At 44.6% G+C, this 24,268-nt stretch overlaps 1 long non-coding RNA gene across 1 annotated transcript in view; it reads right to left on the minus strand.

The window, feature by feature from the left end:
- Positions 1-5,186: 5,186 nt before the first annotated feature.
- The window catches only part of LOC120402161, a 44,047-nt gene continuing 24,965 nt past the window's right edge, over positions 5,187-24,268 (minus strand). The window contains exons 6-9 of the long non-coding RNA XR_005597027.1: positions 17,512-17,644; positions 9,414-9,506; positions 8,372-8,565; positions 5,187-5,247 (exon numbers count right to left, since the gene is read on the minus strand). This is a non-coding gene — a long non-coding RNA (uncharacterized LOC120402161). The remainder of the gene's footprint in view (positions 5,248-8,371; positions 8,566-9,413; positions 9,507-17,511; positions 17,645-24,268) is intronic.

The raw sequence follows: 24,268 nt of genomic DNA on the forward strand, positions 1-24,268 counted from the left end.
CTGGCATTGGCCACTGTTGGTAGACAGATACTGGGCTAGATGGACCTTTGGTCTGACCTGCACGGCCGTTCTTATGTTCTTAGGAACGTATGCCAAAACAGCACCAGAACAGCTGGGTGCAGAACACATCCCACACAGATAACAAGGAACAGGCAGACCCAGCCTAATGACAGTATAAAAGCACAATATGATGAATAGACAATAGGAAAGGATAATATGATGGACAGACTGTATGATGGACAGATTTGTTCGAAACGACCTGTGCCAGGAGAAAGGCAGTAATGTGCAAAGGGGCTGCACCTCAATGCGTCAGGAGTGATGAGTAATCTGTTCTGCACCTGTGTATAAGAATACGTACCGGAGAGCACATCTTTGTCCGGCCTAGGGTGCAGTGGAAAGCCCCACCACTGACTGAGCTGTGTCCATTGCAGGGAGCACCACACCAGTAGCTACTGACAACAGGAACCAGCTCAGACTCCCTTATGGTAGGGGTCATGGCATCCATTTTTACAGGCGGCGCCAAAAGGTTGTGTTAAAGCAGGCGATTAATAAAACTTATTTAAATGTGTCAATACGAATGTGTCTCCCGCTCCATACTTGTGTGAGTAAAACATGGTACATGACATGGATATAAATTGGCAGTCGGGAAGTGTAGGCTTGAAATTAGACGAAGGTTTCTAACCATCAGGGGAGTGAAATTCTGGAACAGCCTACCGAGGGAAACAGTGGGGGCGAAGGACCTCTCTGGCTTTAAGTTTAAGCTTGATAAGTTTATGGAGGGAATGGTTTGATAGGATAACACTATTTAGTCAATAGGTCAATAACGTGCCGCCACTGGTAATTAGTACCTCCGCAGCATGGGGCAGGGGTCGCTTGCATGGGAGAGTCTTGCCCGCATGCTCGGGGTTCAGCTGATCGCCATATTTGGGGTCGGGAAGGAATTTTCCTCCAGGGTAGATTGGCAGTGACCCTGGAGGTTTTTCACCTTCCTCCGCAGCATGGGGCAGGGGTCACTTGCTGGAGGATTACCTGCTACTTGAAGTCTTTAAACCAGGATTTGGGGACTGCAACAGCTGAGTCAAGGGAGAGAATTATTTCAAGAGTGGGTGGGTCAGCTTTTGTGGCCTGCATTTTGCGGGAGGTCAGACTAGATGATCATAATGGTCCCTTCTGATCTTAAGTTCTATGATTCTATGTCTCCACAGACAGCTCTGTTAAATAACTATATTACACCCCCCCGGAAGTTGGGAGCTTTAGTGGGGTGACCCCTACCATAAGGAAGTCCATTTTGTCCTTTTCCAGATTTCCCTCTTGAGATCTGTGTCTCAGACATGAGCAAAAACAGCTGATGCATGATAGACTTACTCCCACAGGGCTACCGACGTGTAAGTTCTCAAAGGCCTCTAGAAAGGCATCTGTGACAGGTGGGATCACAGAAACCCCCTGGGAGCTGCCACCTGATGTGCCCAGACTACTGCTACCCCTGCTTTCCCTGCCAGCTCAGGACCCCAGCACCCTGTCTTGCTGAGCCAGACACTCCCGTCTGCTCCAACACAGACCCAGGGTCTGAATTACTTGCCCCAAGCTGCAGGTTTACCTGAAAGCAGCTAACAGAAGTGTTCCTGTCTTTAACACTCAGATGCCCAGCTCCCAATGGGGTCTAAATCCAAATAAATCCATTTTACCCTGTATAAAGCTTATACAGGATAAACTCATCAATTGTTTGCCCTCTATAACTCTGATAGAGACATAGGCACAGTTGTTTGCTCCCCCAGGTATTAATACATACTCTGAGTTAATTAATAAGTAAATAGTGATTTTATTAAAGACAGAAAGTAGGATTTAAGTGGATGCATGTAGTAAAAGACAGAACAAAGTAAGTCACCAAGCAAAATAAAAGAAAATGTGCAAATCTATATCTAATCAAACTGAATACAGATAAGATCCTCACCAGTTCCACAATGCTCCCTTTTACAGACTAATCTCCTTTTAGCCTGGGTCCAGCAATCACTCACACCCCCTGCAGTCACTGTCTTTTGTTCCAATTTCTTTCAAGTATCCCAGGGAGGGGGAGATGGGGCTGTCTCTTTACTCAGCTGAAGCCAAAATGGAGGGCTCTCCTAGGGGTTTAAATAGACTTTCTCTTGGGGGTGGAGACCCCCTCCTCACTCCTGTGCCAAGTCCAGCTCCAAGATGGAGTTTTGGAGTCACTTGGGCAAGCCACATATCCATGCATGACTCACAGTTTTTACAGGGAGCATCCATTGTTTACATGCTACCTTGAACTTCCTCAAGTAGACTTCTTATGTGGATTGGAGCATTCCAAGATCCATTGTCCTTTCAGTGTTTCTTGATTAGGTACTTAATTTCAACATTCCTTTCCCCAGGAACTGACCAAATGCTCTACTAAGGTTATTTAGAAATCAAGCCGGTACACAGCCAACATTCATAACTTTGAATACAAAAATGATACATGCATACGAATAGGATTAATACATTCATTAGATCATAACCTTTACGGAGATGTGTTACATGGCATATGTAGCATAAAACACATTCTAAGCATAGTTCCATAAAACACATTCTAAGCATTATTTCCATAAAGCCTTATGGGAGGTACTGTCAAAAGCCGTATAGGAGGTACTGTCACAGCATCGTTAAGCTGTTGAGAGATTTTCAGAAAACAAACAGTGTAAGAACCCAACGGTTGAGTCAAAGGGTCCTCCTTGGAACTGTCATTGAGGTAGCGCTATCTCCACACAAGTCTAAAGGTGCTTGGGGTTAAAACAAAGTCCGAAGTTCTCATGGGGGTGGTAAAGGAGTCCACGTTTCCTCTCAGTAGCCTTTCCACAATTTCTAACACACGTGTCCTTGGTCAGAGATGGCCTCCTCTGCCCGGAGCTGGGACTTATGGGGTAATGGTGCTGCTCTCTGATTGGCAGAGGGCGTTGGGAGGAGTTCTTAGAGGGGTCACGACCCACTTCCGAACAGGTCACCCCACCCCAGAACTCACTCTGATTGGTCGAATCTCCTCTGAGGGAGGTCCTATCAGGGTGAACCCCATCCTGATTGGTAGAGGGAAGTAGGAGGAGTTCTTAGAGGGGTCACATGACCCACATCCAGATGGGTCACTCCACCCCAGAACTTGCCTTGATTGGTCAAATCTCCTCTCGGGGTGGTCCCCAGCGGCTGAAACCCTTCCTGAGTGGTAGAGGATGGTCACGTGACACACCTTGCTTCCGGTCATGTGGCATCTTGACCCTGGGATTAATACCCCCCGGAGCGGGACTTCTGGTGACAGGTGAGTGGGGTTCAAGGCAGGGGTGAGCTGCAGCGGGTTCGCACGAACCCGTTGTTAAATTTTAGCAGCCATTTTAGAACCGCTTGTTAAGGGCTGCTAAATTTAACAAAAGTTCCCGCCCACTCCTCTCCTGCTCCGCCCCTTCTCCTCCTCCCCTGCTTCCCGCGAATCAGATGTTCGCGGGAAGCCTGAACAAGCAGCATGGAGGCAGCCAGCAGGTAAGCTGGGGCGCGGAGCGGGAGGGGAGGTGCGGCTGGCTCAGCAGCTCCCGGTCCCAGACTGCGGCTCCCTCCAGCCCAGCGCCGGCCCGGGGAGTCGGTCCCCGCAGCTGCCGCCGAGCGGCCGGGCCCCGGTGCCGGCCCAGGGAGTCGGGCCCCGGTGCCAGCCCGGCCCGGGGAGTCGGGCCGAGCGGCGCGGCGAGTCGGGCGGTGCCGCCCGGCCGGGAGTCGGGCCGAGCGGCTCGGCGAGTGCCGGCCCGGCCCGGGGAGTCGGGCCGAGCGGCGGGCCCAGTAGGAGGAGTTCTTAGAGGGGTCACATGACCCACATCCAGATGGGTCACTCCACCCCAGAACTTGCCTTGATTGGTCAAATCTCCTCTCGGGGTGGTCCCCAGCGGCTGAAACCCTTCCTGAGTGGTAGAGGATGGTCACGTGACACACCTTGCTTCCGGTCATGTGGCATCTTGACCCTGGGATTAATACCCCCCGGAGCTGGACTTCTGGTGACAGGTGAGTGGGGTTCAAGGCAGGGGTGAGCTGCAGCGAGTTCGCACGAACCCGTTGTTAAATTTTAGCAGCCATTTTGGAACCGCTTGTTAAGGGCTGCTAAATTTAACAAAAGTTCCCGCCCACTCCTCTCCTGCCCCGCCCCCTTCTTTCCCCCCTCCCCTGCTTCCCGCGAATCAGATGTTTGCGGGAAGCCTGAACAAGCAGCATGGAGGCAGCCAGCAGGTTAGCTGGGGCGCGGAGGGGGAGGGGAGGTGCGGCTGGCTCAGCAGCTCCCGGTCCCAGACCGCGGCTCCCTCCAGCCCAGCGCGCCCGGGAGTCGGGCCCCGCAGCTGCCGCCCGGCGGCCGGGCCCAGTGCCAGCCCGGGAGTCGGGCCGAGCGGCCGGGCGGTGCCGGCCCGGCCGGGAGTCGGGCGGCTCGGCCAGTCGGGCCCGGGCCCGGCGAGTCGGGCGGCTCGGGCCGGCCCGCCCGGCCCGGCCGGCCCGGCCCGGAGTCGGTCGTGGTCCTGGCAGAGTGGACCCGGTCCCCAGGCAGTGTGGTAAGGGGCAGGGAGGGGGTGGGTTGTGGGGGTGGATAGGGGTCAGGGCAGTCAGAGGGCAGCGAACAGGGGATTGAATGGGGAAGGGTCCCGGGAGCAGTCAGGAAAGAGCAGGGTTGGATGAGGTGGTGGGGGCACTCAGGGACAGAGAGAAGGGTAGTTGTATGGGGTAGGGGTTCTGGGGCCATTGAGAATGAGAGGAGGGGTTGGGTGGGGCGGCAAGGGGCAGTCAGGGGACAGGGAAGGGGATGGGTCAGGGGTCTCGGAGTGTGTGTTAAGGAACATGAGGGGTTGGATGGGGCACGACCCCACGGAGGGGGAAGGAGGAACCCGTTGTTAAAATTTTGGAGGGAGGAGGGAACCCGTTGTTAAAAATTTGGCAGCTCATCACTGGTTCAAGGGGCAGAGTTTAAGGGGTCAAGGGAGTGCGGTTAGGGTTTGTTTCATGGTATACTACTTATACTACTCAGGTTTACTGTACCATACAGTTTTTGTCTTGTTCATTTTGATCAGGTAGTTTTTGTGTGCTCAAGGAACATCTGCCTTGGTGTGTGTTGAGATTCTCCATCAAGTTCTCAGCAACAGCTTGTGTGTTTTGCTTCTTCATGCAAAGAGGAGATCTTGAACTAGATTCCATGGGTTCAATAGCTGTTTCTGCTTGGCACTGCTGAGTATCATCTACCTGCAACACAAAGAAAAAATTCTCATGCTTTAGTGGTATTGGAGAACCTTGTTAATTACCAGCAGGAAGTGAAAGACCCATTCCAAGCGACTGAATAATATGAATTAGCAGACACACGCTAAAAGCAAGAATCTTCAATGTTTATAGTTATCACTCTGAAAATACAACAGCGCTATGCAGAATGCTTTACAGCAACTACCTACTCCTCACCATGTTCAAGATAGAATGGGCATTATCATCCATGCTTTACAAATCACAAGTCACATAATTTAACAAGGTATAGGCAAAGCTAAGGAGTAGTACACAGGAGTTCCTTGTCTAGTCTCTTCTTGCTCAATCACTAATCTGCAGAACTGTATTTTGAGATATGTAATTTAAGTTTAATTACTGATATTTCATAATGAATTTGTAAATGTCCTATAGTTTATTCTGTAAATATGATAGCACTTGAAAAAGTTGTTTAGTCCTGAAGCATTTACATTGGCCTGCAGAGGATATCCTGTCCAGACGTATTATGAAATATTCAGGAGAATGTCATGTCATTCTAAATATTTAACATAACCTTCACAATATGTTTGTTGTGATGGTCAACACTAGCTTTGTAAAACTGTTGAAAAATTTCACAATGTGTACACCTTTGGGGTTCTCTCAAATTCCAGTCCCCACTGCTATTACAATCGTCCTTGTCTCTGCACTCCCTGCACTCCCCACCAAATTCTGACATGATTTTAGCATCAGTTAGCTAAAACTTCAGTAGTTATATATGTGTGCTTCATGACAATTGAAATCCTGAATGCCAAAGCTTCTGATAGTCTAGGTAATTGGCCCCAATTCTCATCCCATTTACACTGATGTGGGTCCTGTGTGAGAGGTGAGCATCAGGGCTTATCCTTCTAGTGCCAGCAAAAACAGAATTGTTACCAACATATATTACTGGCAAAGCTAATAGGACCATTTATTATTAAGGGTACCTGACTCCTCCCATTACAAGAAGACCCTGTTTTCTGCTGCTTCTAACTTTACAAACTTTAATTGCTTGGGCTGAAATTTTCAGGGGTGGGGGACAGAGTGGAACCAACCTGATCTCCTTCTTTGAGATGGTAACAGATTTTTAGACAAAGGAAACGCAGTGGATCTAATTTACCTCGATTTCAGTAAGGCACTTGATACGGTTCCACCGGGGAAGTTATTCGTTAAATTGGAAAAGATGGGGATCAAGATGAAAATTGAAAGGTGGATAAGGAACTGGTTAAAGGGAGACTACAACAGGTCATACTGAAAGGTGAACTGTCAGGCTGGAAGGAGGTTACTAGTGGAGTTCCTCAGGGATCGGTTTTGGGACCAATCTTATTTAATCTTTTATTACTGACTTTGGAACAAAAAGTGGGAATGTGCTAATAAAGCTGGGAGGTATTGCTAACACAGAGAAGGACCAGGATATCACACAGGAAGATCTGGATATCACACAGGAAGATCTGGATGACCCTGTAAACTGGAGTAATAGAAATAGGATGAAATTTAACCGTGAAAAGTGCAAGGTCATGCATTTAGGGATTAAGAACAAGAATTTTGGTTATAAATTGGGGACGCATCATTTGGAAGTAACAGAGGAGGAGAAGGACCTTGAAGTATTGGTTGATCACAAGATGACTATGAGCTGCCAATGTGATATGGCCATGAAAAAAGCTAATGCGGTTTTAGGATGCATCAGGTGAGATATTTCCAGTAAAGATAAGGAGGGTTAGTACCGTTATACAAGGCACTGGTGAGACCTCATCTGGAATATTTTGTGCAGTTCTGGTCTCCCATGTTTAAGAAGGATGAATTCAAACTAGAACAGGTACAGAGAAAGGCTACTAGGATGATCCAAGAAATGGAAAACCTGTCTTATGTAAGGAGACTCAAAGAGCTTGGCTTGTTTAGCCTAATCAAAAGAAGGCTGAGGGGAGATCTGATTGCTCTTTATAAATATATCAGAAGGATAAATATCAGGGAGGGAGAGGAATTATTTAAGCTTCGTACCAATGTGGACACAAGAACAAATGGATATAAACTGGACACTAGGACGTTTAGAGTTGAAATTAGACGAAGGTTTCTAACCATTAGAGGAGTGAAATTCTGGAACAGCCTTCCAAGGGGAGTAGCGGGGGCAAAAGACATATCTGGCTTCAAGACTAAGCTTGATAAGTTTATGGAGGGAACGGTATGATGGGATAGCCTAATTTTGGCAATTAATTTGGCAATTGATCTTTGATTATTAGCAGGTAAATATGCCCAGTGGTCTGTGATGTGATGTTAGATGGGGTGGGATCTGAGTTACTACAGAGAATTCTTTCCTGGGTGTCTGGCTGGTGAGTCTGGCCCACATGCTCAGGGTTTAACTGATTGCCATATTTGGGGTCGGAAGGATTTTTCCTCCAGGGCAGATTGGCAGAGGCCCTGGAGGTTTTTCACCTTCCTCTGCAGCATGGGGCATGGGTCACTTGCTGGAGGATTCTCTCACCTGGAGGTCTTTAAACCACGATATGAGGACTTCAGTAACTCAGACACAGGTTAGGGGTTTGTTACAGGAGTGGGTGGGTGACATTCTGTGGCCTGCGTTGTGCAGGAGGTCAGGCTAGATGATCAGAATGGCCCCTTCTGACCTTAAAGTCTATGAGTCTAAGAGAACTGGGGCTGGCTGAGCAGGGAGATTGGGCCAACAAGCCTTAATTCCACCATATACGAATTTTTGAGTGCTTTTGCGTGTAATCCATATATGCACGCGCACACCCCCCCTGCTCTAGGCATCCAGGCCTTTCAAGAAATAATCAAATATTTGGGATGAGCATTAAAGTGGGAAGATTGACCTCATTCCCATTTACCAAGTTAATGAGCACTTGGCATGAGATCACAGATTTGATCATACCAACAATTTTAAGTTTACCATTATGCCCAGATCTTTGTTATGTGCCAAGCTTTATTCATTTTATTTACATTGATGACCTTGTCTTCACTATATTCATGGCAGATATAAAGGAGGCATGAATAACACGGCATATCTTCAAACTCACTTGGAGAGATAAATACATTATGTGGATTTCCCAGGCCCTGCACATTCAGATACATTTTGACGATCAGTTACCTTTGGTGATTTGCTGCCACCAGCTGTCGGTTTAGAGATCTTGGCAAAATTAGCTGACCTGCCTTTTTGTAAACGTTGGCCATATGGTGACAAATTTTGGCTTTGAGCAGCAAGACGGGCACTGGTCTTTAGGTTTAGCGCTGTTCTGCGCAAAACACAGGGGTTGGTTTTCCCAGTAGGAATATCAGCAAAGCCTGAAAAATAAACAACAGCCATTAACCACAGTTGATTAAATTACTTTATTGTTCCAATCAATCTGATCTTGCTCAATTCAAGATGGAGATGACAACGGGTAATAATTTAAGAAAGTAAAATGGCATTTACTCACTGAATAACAGAATGGGGGAATTATTAGGACTATCTTGCGTTCCTAGCATTTTATAGGTGAACTCAGGCAAGGGTGTGGATCTGTGTAACAGCAACTCTACTAAAATGGCAAAAAGAGTTTTCCCCAAGCAAATGTTCTCTTTTTCCTTTAAAGGGACACCATTAACTGGAAAATCATTTCCATCTGAAAACGATGTCTCTCCTATTGTTCTACATAGAGCCGGCCAGAGGGAGACAATTTTGTTTTGCGACCCCTTTCGAGCTTTCAGAATTTGTTTTTATTCTAGATTGGAATGAAAACATAAGCCTTTCAAATGCTTTCATAAAATGAAATTGAATCAAAAAACATCAGGCTTTCAATTTGGGGGTCTCCCTCCCTGCTCAGCAAAAACTTTGTCCGAATCAATACATCTCCGTAATACATTTCGGTTTTGACAATGCAGCACATTTCAATGAAAAAACATTTAGTTAAAAATGTTTAAGCAAAAATTTCCCCCCTTCCTATCAACCAGAAGAAAAAGGTGTTTTATAATGGGAATGGCTGGGCCTAGAATCCCTCTCTTGCAACCTATATGAGGGCTGGATTTGGCCAATGATGTCCAAGTGTTTACAATGCTTCCAAGTCACACCTATGACAACACGATTATTTAGATAAGCGTGCGTGCACACACTCCCCACAATGTGGACCATTCTCCTCTAAAGAAGTAACAATTACCTTTTCTGACCACCTCTGGGAGTCCGTCTGGCTCATACTCTGGCTCGTTGTCCTGGGTCAGTGAATGTAGGTAGATGGCAACCTCATCAGCACCTGACCAAGGGAAAGAGTCGTTACCTGTACAAATAACTTTAAGGAGACTCTGGAAAGATGTGTTTAGAATGCAATGATCTCAATCATTCATTTGTTAATTAAGTACATAAGACGTGTGCTTGTGCAACCACAGTCAACTATAGCAGAGCTTCAGAAACTATACTGATTTATGAGGATCTGGCCCCTCATCTGAATCAAATGTAATAATGGAGGTTTTGAAAACATGTGTTCTAAATAAATGCATTAAGGTTAGAAACAGGATCATGATTAAGGCTATGTTTTAGTCGTGGGTATTTTTAGTAAAAGTCATGGACAGGTCACGGGCAATAAACAAAAAGTCAGGGCCCCGTGACCCCTCCATGACTTTTACTAAAAATACCTGGGACTAAATCTTACCGCCTGGGAGAGGGGATGCTCCTGAAGACTGCTGGGGAGTGGAGAGAGAGAGCAGGGCAATGCTGGTGCTGGGGGGGAAGGGGTGGCTCAGGGCCCCACCACCACGAGTCCCAGACTGCTGCTCCAGGGACCGTGCCTGGGGCTGACTGAGCAACGGCCAGCGCGGCTGGCTCCTGGGCTTCCCCAGCTGCTGAGATCCTGGGATCAGCTGCACCAGCACTGCAAAATTCACAGAGGTCACAGAAACCGTGACTTCCAGGAATGATTTGCAGCCTTACAATCATTCTAGTATAGCATTTCCTTCTTCAACTACCCCATACTTGGCTTGTGCTCCTTTAAGAGAGCATTATGGTCAGCAATTTGTTTCGGCAACATTTCTTTTTCCTTCCCCAGCTGCTTACAGGATTGCATCCATGTCTTCAGTTTACTGTCAGCGAATCCATTTTGCTTCTTCAGTTGAACTAAAGCCTTCAGATTGTCTAGCTATAAAATAAAAAAAAAATTTAGTTGCTAATAGGAAAATTCATTCTTCTGTCTAAGCATTATACTCTCACTAATGGCATCTCACCTGCCATTAAAAGTTCAGTGCAACTAAAAATCCAAACAAAAGTTATAATATGAATTTGTACAGTAGAGTTCACTTAGTAATATACAATTGAATTCTAGCAGCTTCTAATTCCAACAGAGAAACATTAAAGTCATGTTTATTGGAAAGCTACGTGTGTGTAGATTTCCTTGATAGAGAAATCATAATCTAAATATAATATTCAAAATAACCAAATGACAGAACCCGGCCGAAAAGCATGTGGTCCAGGCATGTTTGTCCACCTTATGTGCATTGGGGTGCCAAAATAAATGGATGGTAGATATCTGGCAGCCTTATAAAACGCACTTCAGGATAATGTAAATATCAAGCACAGTGCTCCATCAGCTGGGCATGGAGTGAGTACTGTAACTCAATGCCTGCTTGCCACAATACCGGCTCCACACTGTGCTACATGAGTGCTTTTGATGTGTTTATTTCTGAAGCGAGCATAGAACTACAGTCCTCATTCACCATAAATGGAAGTAGAAACAGATTGCAGACTAGAAAATGCAGAGGGAATTGATAAGAAAAATTCACCTAGATGGACAGGTTTAAAAACTTTTCCCTTCTGCTTGGCAGTAAACACCCAACCTATGCGTGTTACAAATAAAACTTCATATAGTCATTACCAGAATTTCTCTTTGCAGTGGCACATGGAATTGTTCACATGCCTATCTAAATTATTAGCAAGAATAGTGCTGTCATAAGAAGAATCACTTCATTAATAATTTAGATGGAAATTCTGCATACATCAGAACTGATGTGCTCTCCCAAGTCGAGTGTGACATAATGAGGTAGTAAAAGCAGTTTAAAGATAACAGGGCATGTCTGCCCTGGGAAGTTTCATAAGATATTAATTAATGTGTTCATTAACACGATGTTACAACATGCAGTGTAGACACTGCCCTGTTATGTTTAATATCACATCAGTCAGTTACGGTCAACCTTAGGGGCAGAGTGAAAAGACATGTTTAAACACGGTCTCATTTTGAAGTAGAGACCCTGGCAAGTAAGGTATTGTTTCCTTTGCACCATAAGTGAAACTTTACCAGAACAATGAATGAAAGTTCCTGATTGAATTCTGCCTGGATACCAAAATGTATCAGTCAGGCTAAAAAAGTGTTTTTAATTTATAAGGAGGTGGGGGGCGCACTCAGAGGCTTGCTATGTGAAAGGGGTCAACAGGACAAAAGTTTGAAAATCACTGGGCTAAAGGATAATCTCTGCTGAACTACACTTTCCTTTTGATATCCAGGCTGTCAAACTGTAGGCAGCTCAGGTACAGATGAAATAGGGGCCCATGCGTCAAGAGAGCTGTTTTTCTGCTGGTATAGTGGAGATTCCTTAGCTATCAATCAATCATGTCCAAAAATTCCCAGAACTTCTGGCTAGTGAAGAACTAGAAGGATGATTTCAGCTCTTTCCTCTTCCCTTTATGCGAATTGTCTTGTAAAGCAGCGGATTCTTCTCGACATCTGACATTATTTCCATGGCCTCTGAGAGAAGTTCTGACCTCTGGTTACTCACTTATGTTGAAAGGGATATAAACATTCATACTTCAGAGCACAAGCCAACCTCTAACAGGAGATAGGAAGAAATTTCCCTTGTGGGTTAGTTATTCCATAACTGCCCTCTACAGGTTTCTTGAAGCTTCCTCTGAAGCAACTGATACTGGCCACCGTCAGATGACATACAGGAGACTCAATGGACCACTAGTTTGAACCCATCTGTCCATTCCTATGTTTTTGTTCCAACACTACTGAATTCTGTAAAAGTAAACTAAAAGGAAGTGTACCCTGACATATTGAAAAACGGTACAGCACAAGGTGTGCGGTTCAGAAAGCTGGACGCTCTTTTTTCTGAGTGACCCACCATAACCCTGGGGGCATCTTGTCTTCCAGGTATGCTCTTCACCAAGTGAGGTGTGTTCCTGTAGCAATCATACAAGGGCCAAAGTGAAAACTGGGTTGGCTTAAAGTATGTTCCTTGTACTTACCTGCCCCAAAGAGACATTTGGACAGGATCTGAGAATGACGTGTCCACAAATGGAATTTCTGGAGACACATTGAGAAATCCCACTCAGAGGATATTACCAATGCATGGCATCAGCAAACCTGGTCACTGGGGAAAACTAGCTCCGGGGTGACTGCTGCCAGGATACAATTGATGAGATGAAGTTTTGGGTCTTTGTAAATCTTTACCATAGTGGTAAATTTAGAGTCCAGGCCATGCCTATTTTAACCTGGTTGAACAATGTCCTGCACTGGATTCAGAATATTCTGATTTTGAACTCCAGGGGTTGGAATCCTTTCTAGCAGCTGGCAAGTTGGGAATGGATCTGTTTCGCTGGTCAGGGCACAAACAGTGATGTTGTCTGTAAATGGACAGGGTTGTGTAACTTGAGACCTCAGCCTTGCTGTGATACTACCAGCCATTTAAACCTCTCAACACAGAGGATAGGTCAAAACGAAGAGTCTTGTATAGGAATTGTAAACTCTTCACACACAAATGCTCATTTTGTCTTTGTGATGCTGAAGATTTAATTGTTTGGGAAGAAAAAGATTTAGGTCATCTATGTGAGCTTCTGCTTCATACTCTCCCCTCTGCATGCTAAAATAAATTTGTTAGTCTTTAAGGTGACACAAGTACTCCTGTTCTATTTGCGGATACAGACTAACACGGCTGCTACTCTGAAACCACTCTCTTCATGAATACCTTTGGTGTTGGCAGTGACCAATGGATTACTATGCCGGCTTTGACAAGGAGGGTTCAGGCTTCTGTTGTCTCAGCTACTAATTTCACTGGTTCCCCAAATAGCCTTGCACTTATGAAAGTGGATGCACGGGGTATGGATGATTTTTTTCACGTTCATGAGTGTAAACAGTTTCCTTGTAGCCAGAGAGTAAGAATGCTTTGCTACAAATCACATCAAGATAGAGAAAAAATTGCCATGAAAGAATATCTTACACAACACCTCAAGGATTTGACAAGAATGTAACCCAGAGAACTCTCACACTCAAATTGAGGATCATACCCTAGAGACGATGGCCCACTTGCTTGCCACCAACTAGATTTTCCTTACTAAGTCTAAGAAATGGCCACAGTTGGAGTTTTGAAATTTGCTGTAGTGTCCTCACTCTTTTGGTCAATGGAATCTTTTGGAAGAAACCCCCTTCTGGAGGCATGGCCATGTCTCTCTCAGGTAGGACTACTGCTGCACTTAGGTTCCCCAAACTTACACATTTTCCTTATCTTTTTATATAACATTTTAGTTTAACATCTAGATTTAACCGGAAATGAATGGAATTCTTATGTGCCTCTCTTCTGGGCACACACTGGCTAAAGTGCTCTTTAATCCTTCAATGCTGAGCAAGCCTATGGAGAGGGAGAGGAGACTCCAAACTCCTTTCCTTGGTAAAGCCTGAGTCCTTGACCTGATAAACAGACAGGGACAATTCCCACTCCATTGTGACCTAAAATTTGGGTCCCCTTCCCTGCTTGAAAGAGGGTCCCAGGCTGAAAACAGAGATGAACAAACTACATTACCCTGCCACCTGAGAATGGGCTTCACAGAAGTAACACATCTCTCTGCACACCCAGATATACTCGGGGGGGAGAGAAGGGAGGCAGTGAGTCTGATACAGAGCACTCCAGGAGACCCGTATATAGGAGAAAACCACAGCAAACACATCCTAAGGGTACGTCCAGACTACCCGCCCTATCGGCGTGTAGCGATCGATTTATCGGGGATTGATATATCGCGGTTCACCTAGACACGATATATCGATCCCTGAACGCGCTCCCCATCAATTCCAGAACTCCACCGGAGCGAGCGGCGGTAGCGGAGTCGACGGGGGAGCCGTGGACATCGATCCCGTGCCGTGAGGACAGAAGGTAAATAGATCTAAGATACTTCGACTTCAGCTACGCTATTTACGTAGCTGAAGTTGCGTATCTTAGATCGACACTCTCCCCCACAGTGTAGACCAGCCCTAAGGGTGGGAAGGCAAGAGAAAAGATTTAAAGACTGATGTTTATACAACCTACTCATTAATTGTACGTATTACTTCCTTACAAAGGGGACAATTCCTTTTGCCTTTTTGGGACCCAGCGCATACGGAGTTTCCAAGTATTATTCCTGAGCAGACTATGTCGGGTTCTCATCTCCTTGAGAATCCTCATGCTCCTGATCAAGCCTTCTCACAATGGAGTAAGGAAAGGATATTGATATTGCTCTTATCCGGCATTGATAACAGAGACTGAAAATAACATGGCTTTGTGAGTTTCCGTATTGTACCATTTCAACCAAGATATAGGACAAATCATTTTAAATAGTTTCCATTTTCCCTGTCATGAACTAAGTAACGTGCTACTGATTCATTCTTTCTTTTTATTACCTTGCTCAGTTGCTCATTTTCTTGAAGCGAGTTGTTAAGTTGCTCTTGAAGTTTCTTTTGCTCTGCCTTGATGTTTACTATTTCCTTTTTTAAACAAGCCAACTCGGCTGCAGATAGATTTTGGAGATGAGCGATCTCAGCTTGTTTAAGTTGCAACTCTGACTGCACTTTCTCAAGTTCCTCAGTCAAATCTTGATTTTCCCCTCCTCTAAATCCCAAATCTCAGCTTCTTTCTTTTCAAATTGTATTTCCTGAGACAAACTCTTCTCTATAGTAATAAAAAAAAAAGTGCTTAATTTGTGAAAGCAAACTATGTCAAATATGCAATATTAGCTTTTATGGATAACACTATAAAATGGCAATATTGCCAATTTTCAATTTTTCACCTAGCAATACATTTTCTTAGTATTTCAGAATATAATTACTTATGTGTTCTAAAACTGCCTTTATTCCCAAACCATGACATTGGATAGCTGAGACAATTTTAGCATTGCCAGAATTCAGTTTTGCAGAAAGAACATACTGCTAGTCAAATCGCTCTATGCTTCACAATTGTAACTGTTTCTACAGCCCATCTTCACTGAGGTCCGATGGCTTGTACTCTGAAACTCATGGTTGACAGGCAACAGTACCAATGGCTAGATAAAGAATGTTGGTGCCCTATTTGTCCATTTTCCTCTCTTCAAACTCCAGCATATATAAAAATGTTCAAGGTGTTTGATGAACTGATGTATGGAGTAAAATTAAGAGACACGGGCAATACAAGAGATTTCCTGTATTGCAAAGAGAATTCTATTGAATAACACCAACTTACCATATGAAACAAGACTACGCATTCCCTTCCTACAGGGCAAGGAAAATTCAATGTCTCCAAGACCCAGAACTTGGTGAGAAAGAGGAGCAGACAGAGGGGAAGGGAAATGATACCAATCAACAGTTATTTGAAATATATCAACACCTAGGGTGGAGAAGGATTATTTAGGGTGGTGATTCAAAGAGGGGTGTGGCGGGCCGGTTGCCCGCTCTAGCCCTGAAGGGGTTGGAACAGCCCTGCAGAGGGCTGTGGCTGGGGAAAGCAGCAAGCCTGGGCTGATTGGGGAGGCAGCTACAGCTGGGCCAGTCCCCAATCAGGCCACAGCTGGCCCTTATAAAAGGGCTGTGAGCCAGGCACTCAGTCAGTCTCCCTCTCGCTCTGAAGGGAGAGGGACCTGGCTGCTGGGGTACTAGAGTGAAGCAGGGCTAGGGAAAGGCCTGGAGAGCTCCAGACTGGCAACTCCCCAGGCCGCAGGGCCTTGTCCAAGTCCCACAGAGGTACTGAGTTGCAGGGAAAGGCAGCAGGTCCAAATCCCCCAGCCAATGATGAGTGGCCATTACAGACTGCAGTCAGCCTCAGTGAAAGGGGGCTAGATGGTACTGGCAGTAGCCACTGAGACAAGGTGGAGAATAGGGGGTGGGGATTTCCGGGGGTGGAGAGACCCAGATAGTGGATTTCTGCTGGGAGCAGGAGCCTGACGGGGAGGGCACCGGGGTCTGGGAGGGACATGGGGGCCAGTGAGGAGAGGGATAGTGACCAGCAGAGGATGCTCCAGCTAGAAATGAGCTCAGTCCCTGGATGACCAGAAGGAGGCACTGCAGGGGTGAGAGGATAGTCAGAGACTTGTTAGAGAGGAAGAACTGTCCGGGGTTAAGGGTGACAGCCTAGGACTCTGAGCACCCACATTCAGTTATGTTTCAATTAAGACGAGGTATTGTTGGTTGCAGTGCACAGCTACAGCACAAACATCTTCTGACTTATTTTTTGTTCATAATTATTCCCTCCAGAAAATGGAGATAATGCTACCATTTGACACCTTAAGAACCACAGCTAGAAGATAGCGAAAGCAAGAAAATGGACTTAGAAGGCGTTACATTTTATTAGCTAGCCGAAAGTGCTGCCACTTGCCAAGAATAAGATCAAAACACAAAGCACTTATTTGGATGGCCTCATGGATTGGAGAGTGCAAAATACTGATTAAAATGGGAGCAGGACTGGGTCCATACATTTAATTTTGAAATCTCATTAAGTAAGGTTAGACTTCTACAGGGATAAGTGGGAGCAGTCTCCTTCTTTACAATGGCTATTTAGCAGAATTACCTGTTCTCTTAAACCTCAATCTGCAAATTGCATTTTCCCAACCAAATAGACAAATGTAGGGAAAAGTCAAATTAGGGCTCGGCAGGTAACATTTCACCACGTTTAAGCTTGATGGCGTCCATACACAAGCTAAAAGGATAATAGTTTGAGGTATATTTGTTTGTTTGGGATTTTAAAACACAGGAGCACATTGTAGTATTTAATATGCTGACCATATAGTTCTCTTTGGGACATATTTATTCCTCATTTTAAATTGCTTTAAAACCATATAATTTTATGAGTTAGTACTATATATTTGTATAAAGAAGTTCCATCTCAGTTTGGAAAGAGAATTGCGTGTATTAACTGAAAGTTAATTTAACTATATCACACAATGGGAACTTTTTTTCTTGGGTATTCTTCAAATCACCATTGATAATGAGGTTTAAAGAACCTGCACACTGAAGTAATAGTTTGTAACAGGATTTAAATAGGTAGAAATGTGTATCTCACTTTTCATCTCTTCCGCATAATTCTGGGTCTCCTTCAGAAACTGTTTAGCTGTTTTCAGTTCTTCTTGCAGCTGATGGATTTCTTGAGATTTTTGATCAGACTGGCAGCGAAGAAGGTTTTTTTCCTCCATTTCCTACAACAAAACATTAGTTACAAAACAGTTGATTAAGTCAATAAACTGAGAGTAGTGTGATGTGGAATACTACCCATCTGAGTCCCATGAAGACTCTGGAAACATATACATGAGTTAGGAACACAAACGGCACTCTTGGCAGTCCTCAGAGGGCAGACAATCCTTTTGGGACGTCTCCCAGCTGGCACAGATCACAGCCGTACTTAGGTGGCTCAGGATATGGAACCAGGGAGCTGCAACCAGTTCTCTGGTGCCTGCCTATAGCAGATCTTGACACAGGATAGAATTCAGCCCACAAAAACTGAGCGTCAGTGAAGTTAAGTGACTTGCCCAAAGCCACAGAGGGGAGTCAGTATCAGAACACAGGAGAACTTTCCAGTTCTAGCTCCTGTTCTCAGACCACCCATCTCTCAGTGTGGATGAGTCAAATATATGAAGTTGCTCTTGGGAGCAAGATAGCATTAGATGTAAAGTATTATTAGTCAGTAATACCTGGGGGCTCGGGATAGTACATTTTCTAAGCATCTTTTTTTCCAAATATTTTAAGAAAAGTTAAAATACCCCATACAACTATGTCCTACCTGGGAACTGAAATAAAAGTTATTTCTAAGAAACTAACTCCTTCCACCCAACTCCTGCATTGCTGGGTAACAGATGGCATGGCACTGGTGGGACTCTACTGGAAGCAAGCCATCATTTCTTCATCTACTTACTACGAGCAGATGGGCACCAGTGCGCAGAAGCCAAATTCAAGAAAAGGGAGGGTCTGGATGGAAAACAAATTAAAACCTTGCCGACACAGCAAGTCTGTATTTTCAGCTATTTAAACAAGTCACCCAAAGAACATAACTAAAACCGTTGATGCTTCTAGTTATTTTCCTTTTGTCTCACAACCTTCTAGTCCAAACTGTCCAACTGCTATACCGTAACAAACACACACACACACACACACACACTCTATCAATCATTCTAAAAGACACAGGTGTCAAGCGACAACATTTTCAGACAATGCTGATGTATGACAAATGTTTCAAAGCTGTATGAATTCTCAGCTTCCTGTGTTCAAAATATCAACAAAATTCAAGGGGTTTAAATGGCTGAAACGCCCAGCCCTCTTGCTGTGACTCAGTACAAGTGGCTCTGATTAAGAAGCATTCAACAAAAAGCTGGAACCAACAACCTAACATAGCTGCAAAAAAAAAATCCCATGCTCTGATGCAGGACGTTCACAAAACTATTTACAAGAAATGCATTCTCCTACCTTAATCTGGTAAGGCTACATCCCATCATTTGTATTTACAATTTGGCCTCAATCGCATAGGCCATCATTAACTCTTGCTTGAATCATCGCAATCCAATGTATTTAGACTTGAATGCTTCTGCCCTGCAAAATCTGCAAGAGTTACAGAACACAGCAGCACACCTCCTCAGTAATACAGGTTCACTTGAGTACATCAGTCCTATGTTTCACTCACTCCGCTCATTCCCCAACAGAACACTGAATCAAATCTCGGTCTTTATTTTCAAAGCTGTAAAGGAAATGGGCCCAATATACCATTTTACTCTCTCAGACTTCAGTAGCTGTGTTCCTCAGGAACAACTGTCTACACATCAGAAGTAAAACTAGCAGATGCAGCAGACAGGGCTTTTTCAGGAGCTGGCCCAATACTATGAAATTCACTCCTGCAAAAACTTAGAATGACAACTAACATCACCATTTTTCGTATTTACACTCCCGCGCCGCTCCTGCCCTCCACACTTTGCCCTCTGGGACAGTGATTTTCAACCTCTTTTCCACTTGCAGACCCTAGAAAATTTCAAATGGAGGTGCAGACCTCTTTGGAAATCTTAGATATAGTCTGTGGACCCCCACAGGCCACGGCTTGAAAACCACTGTTCCGTTGTAACGACAACCTTCGAGAACTCCTTAGACAGTCTGCAAACTCCCAGAGGTCTGTGCACCACAGGTTGAAAACTGCTCTGGGGGATATGGGAGAAATAGAAACCTCAAATAACAGATGCTAGTCACTTAACTATTCTTAACTCTGGAAAGCATTCAGATACAACAGCAATTGGCACAATAGAAGAACTTAAAAAAACCTAGTCGCTGATGTTGCTTCTACGACTATTTTGAGTTCTCTTCCCTTTCATTTTCCTTCTAATGCCAAATTAAAGGAAAAATCTTTTAATCTACAATCAAGGTTTTTTAAAAATCAAAAGTTACAGCCAGATGCTTTTTGTGTAAATTGGAATAACTTTACTGATTTCAATGGAGCTATGCTGATATATGCCAGAGCAGGATCTGGCTTCATAGTTAGAATTTTGTTGATAATGCTAGTCTATAGTCCTTGAAAAAGTTAAAATGTATAAATCATTTGGGGGATTTTCTCTTGCTTTAAATTGATTGTGTGACCAAAAATGTACCCACTCCTCCATGAAATCTTAGAATTAGGCAAAACACACTTATACTTAGGAAGCAGCTACTGATTCTAGAAGTTCCAAATGAACTCAGATATTTAATATATTCTATTTTTTAGGACTAAACAAAGAGTCTCTTGAACCATACTACATAATTAGATTAAACAAATAATTCCATATGAACTGTAACCCTATCTGTAGTATGCTGGTGCAAAATCATTTTTTTAAACTCTGACCATACAACCAATTTTTGGCCTTGGGTCAGTCCACATGGAATCAATTGCAAAAACTGCAAGATCGGGGCCTTATCTTGTATCACAGCTATAGGTCTTGTGACAGGGTCGGGCCAGAGGGCTACAGGAGAGTGATCCTATTGGGATGCAGGAAGTGGGGAGCCCACTGCTAAAAGATCCCCCCAGCCTTAAGGGGGGGATCAACAAGACCTGGAAACCAAGTGGTTTCAGGGGACAACTAATGAAATAACAGGGACAGACATGCTGTCAAAGGCTCAAACGAAGGGAACCAGATGGGGACACCGAGCAGAGAACTCCGGACAGCGCCCACTGCTCCTCGAAGGCATGAAGGGAGTCAGTGGACGCCTCCCAGAGGATTTCTGCCCGGTTGCATGAATGGATGGAGGACCGGAAAGAGGCCCCACAGTTACAGGAGACTCCATCGGCCAACCTCCTCTCCCTGGTTTTATAGATGGCCATTTTAGCCAGGGCCAGGAGGAGGTTGACCAGGAGGTCCCGTGACTTTGTGAGGCCACCTATAGGCAGTGCATAAATAAGGAAATGAGGGGGAAAGTGCAGCCAGAAATGCAACAGGATATCTGTGAGGAGACAGAATAGAGGCTGCAGCTTGGCGTACTCCAGGTAAACGTGCACCAGAGTCTCCCTCACGCAGCAGAAAGGGCAGGTGTCCAGGATGGGGGTGAACTGCACCAATTACACGCTCGTGCTCAGACCCCTGTGAAGAAGCGACCAACTGACATCCCCGGCGGGCCTTGGGAGCAGGGTGGAGTATAGGCTGGCCCACCGGGCTCCTCACCCTCTAGAGGTGGCAGGAGGTCCCTCCACTTTGTGTCAGGGTGGGACGCAAAGGTGAGGAAGTGCAGAGTGTGGAGCACGAGCGTATAGATGTTTCCTTGGCGTGGTCTGGAAATGAACCGGCTTTAAGTCGTGCAGATGGCTTATGCTGAAGGGGCACGGAAGCCGGTTGGGTCCATGGGGCAGGGGCCCGCTACAGGAGAATGAGAGAAGGCAAATATATTAGCCCCCGATTAAGCAGGTCCCTTTTCCCTGGGTAAGATAACAGGGGCAGTTCCAGAAAAATCAGGAATTTGCTGGAACCAATGAAGGCAGGCAGGCTAATTAGGACACCTGGTTTAATAAGGACCTCACTTCAGTCAGTGAAGGGTGCGCAAAGTGCTGAGAGTGAGAGGGCCTGCGGCTGGAGAACTGAGGAGTACAAACGCTATCTGGCATCACGAGGAAGGTCCTGTAGTGAGGATAAAGAAGATGTTGGGAGGAGGCTATGGGGAAGTAGCCCAGGGAGTTGTAGCTGTCACACAGGTGTTACACGTAACACTGTAGACAGCTGCGATCCACAGGGCCCTGGGCTGAAACCCAGAGTAGAGGGAGGGCCTGGGTTCCTCATTCCCCTCCCTCCTAATGGATATAAGAGGAGTTGACTTGGACTGTGGGTCCCACCAGAGGCGAAGATCCCTGGCCTGTCTCCCTGGCCCACTAGGTGGGTCAGCAGAGACTGTGGAGATTGTTCTCCTTCCTTTTCCCCATGCTGGCAAGTGATGTGGTTAGCTGAGTGAATGGCAGGTTTGAGCCATAAAACTGGCCAAACTGAGGGCTGCCCTGAATATCTGAGGTGAGCAAATCCGCCAATAAGTGCAGGACCCACCAAGGCAGAGGAGGAACTTTGTCACAGTCTTTTAAGATGCTCCAAAAAAGGACAGCCAGAATAAGACAGTATCGAAACACAACTTCTGGTGGAAATACACTATTCTCCAACACAGAGCTTGCAGAGTTCCCCTGGGAGTCGGTAAGGCATAAATGGCACCAGTTCTTACTGATTTCCAGTTTAAATTATTAATTATTCCAGTTCCTTTGACTGGTTTGCTAGTAAAGCCTGTTCTGCTCTGCACAGCTTCTGTGTTAAGCTCACTGGAGTCCTTTTCCAAACAGTGTTTCACTGCTATTGCCTATGAGGAAAACACATCACATTTTATTTGTAGTTATATTGAATCTATTTTAAAAAATTAAAAATTCCTGATGTCCCTTTAAATGATGAGCTCCAGAGATACCTTAGAAAACAAAGCCAAAAGAATAAGCTACGTTCTGCTTCCTCCTACAGAAAGAGAAGTTTGGAGTAACTGTTGACTTCTGTGTTGTATAACTAAGAGCAGAATTTGGCCCTAAACCTTGAAACTCAGCATGATGGCTTTAAAAAAGTGCAATTAAAAAAAGCCCAAATATCTGAAAAATCCATCCTCCTTTCACTGTCCAGTCCTGGGTTCTAGATTCTGTATCATACCAAAAACAGTACAGGTTAAGGTAACACAAATCTTTAACTCAAGACTGGGCAAGGTTATGAACAATATTTTCAGGCACATTTTCAAGTATATAGTTGTAATGTATAAATATATTCATAATTTAAGCCATAGTCATAGTACAGTCTGGTAATCATTGGGAATCCTAACCAGTGCTTTCTTTTAAGCTCAATCATAAGGGCAGCAGATTTAACACTTGCTCTCCATTTTTTTTAACATAACATATTTTGTCAAAGCGAGCACCTATTGGGCTTAGAAGATGCTTCCCCATTCCCACTCAGTCCTCAGCTGCTCATTTGAGAGGTAACATTTAGGTGTTGGACTGATGATCAGCTATCACCAAATATGCCATTGAACAGCCAACAAACAGAAAGGATCAATACCAAACTAGACTCAATTCGGTACAATCCAAATACCAAGAGATTGACAAATTACTCTACCTTTTCCACTTACTATATACTCAAGGAATAGGTTACATGTTGTGAAAAACCAGTATTTGTACATCTTAATTCCCATATTTATGGACCAACAAAGACATTCAGCTTGCACCTCTGTCTCCATAACCACATTCTTCAGGGGCAAGGGAAATTAGTGTCGTGCTATCCTCTATCTTAAATTTATCACCTGACTTTATATCGCAAGGATAGGCAACTTATGGCATGCGTGCCACAGACGGCACACGAGCTGATTTTCAGTGGCACTCACACTGCCTGGGTCCTGGCCACTGGTCCAGAGGCCTCTGCTTTTAATTTAATTTTAAATGAAGCTTCTTAAACATTTTAAAAACCTTTTTTACTTTACATACACCAATAGTTTAGTTATATATTATAGACTTATAGAAAGAGACCTTCTAAAAACGTTAAATTGTATTACTGGCACGCAAAACCTTAAATTAGAGTGAATAAATGAAGACTCGCACACCACTTCTGAAAGGTTGCCGACCCTGTTATGTCGCTATCTAAACCAGGAAGTTAACAAGATCATAACTGTACCACCACCAAATTCTAACTGGTTTTCAACCTTTTAACCTGTTTTATATCAGTCATAATAGCTCCATAGTACTCCAAATCAAATAGGAAGTAAAAAATGAGAATGAAATAACCTAGTTCCATTCTAAAAAAGGAGTAGGCTTTTCTGGATAAAAACCTATAGATGTCCAAGTTTGAGTATGAATCGAGTGTTTCAAGAGTAAACCTGGAAAGAAGAGTATGTGTAGAGAAAATACTAACCACCTCTGTAGAAAAGGTTTGATTAATGTGCTCACACAGCTAGGATGACACATAGCTATGCCGGACAGCTATCGTGGACAAATTTAGAACCTCTGTATGAAGTCAGTGTAGACCATGTCTATCATAAATAAAAAAGCAGTTTTCTATTAGAGAGTGTGGATAGAAAAGAAGCAGTGCTCATATCAGAACAAGGCTAAAGGGAACGGTTGTAGGGCATTACCCCAGATTGCCTTTGGGCCCATCTGCTACCTCAGTTTACCTTTAATCTTGCATCAAACCAGATATCACATGTGGTGATTTTACAGTAGTGCTCTCTTCCAGGTTGGTTTATTATCATAACACAAGACTCAAACATACCCTTAACCAGCCTCAATTATTCTTTTCCGCATATAATGCCTCAAGTTTTTCCAG

The sequence above is a fragment of the Mauremys reevesii genome, linkage group 3 (genome assembly GCF_016161935.1).
Source record: "Mauremys reevesii isolate NIE-2019 linkage group 3, ASM1616193v1, whole genome shotgun sequence".
Taxonomy (NCBI): domain Eukaryota; kingdom Metazoa; phylum Chordata; order Testudines; family Geoemydidae; genus Mauremys; species Mauremys reevesii.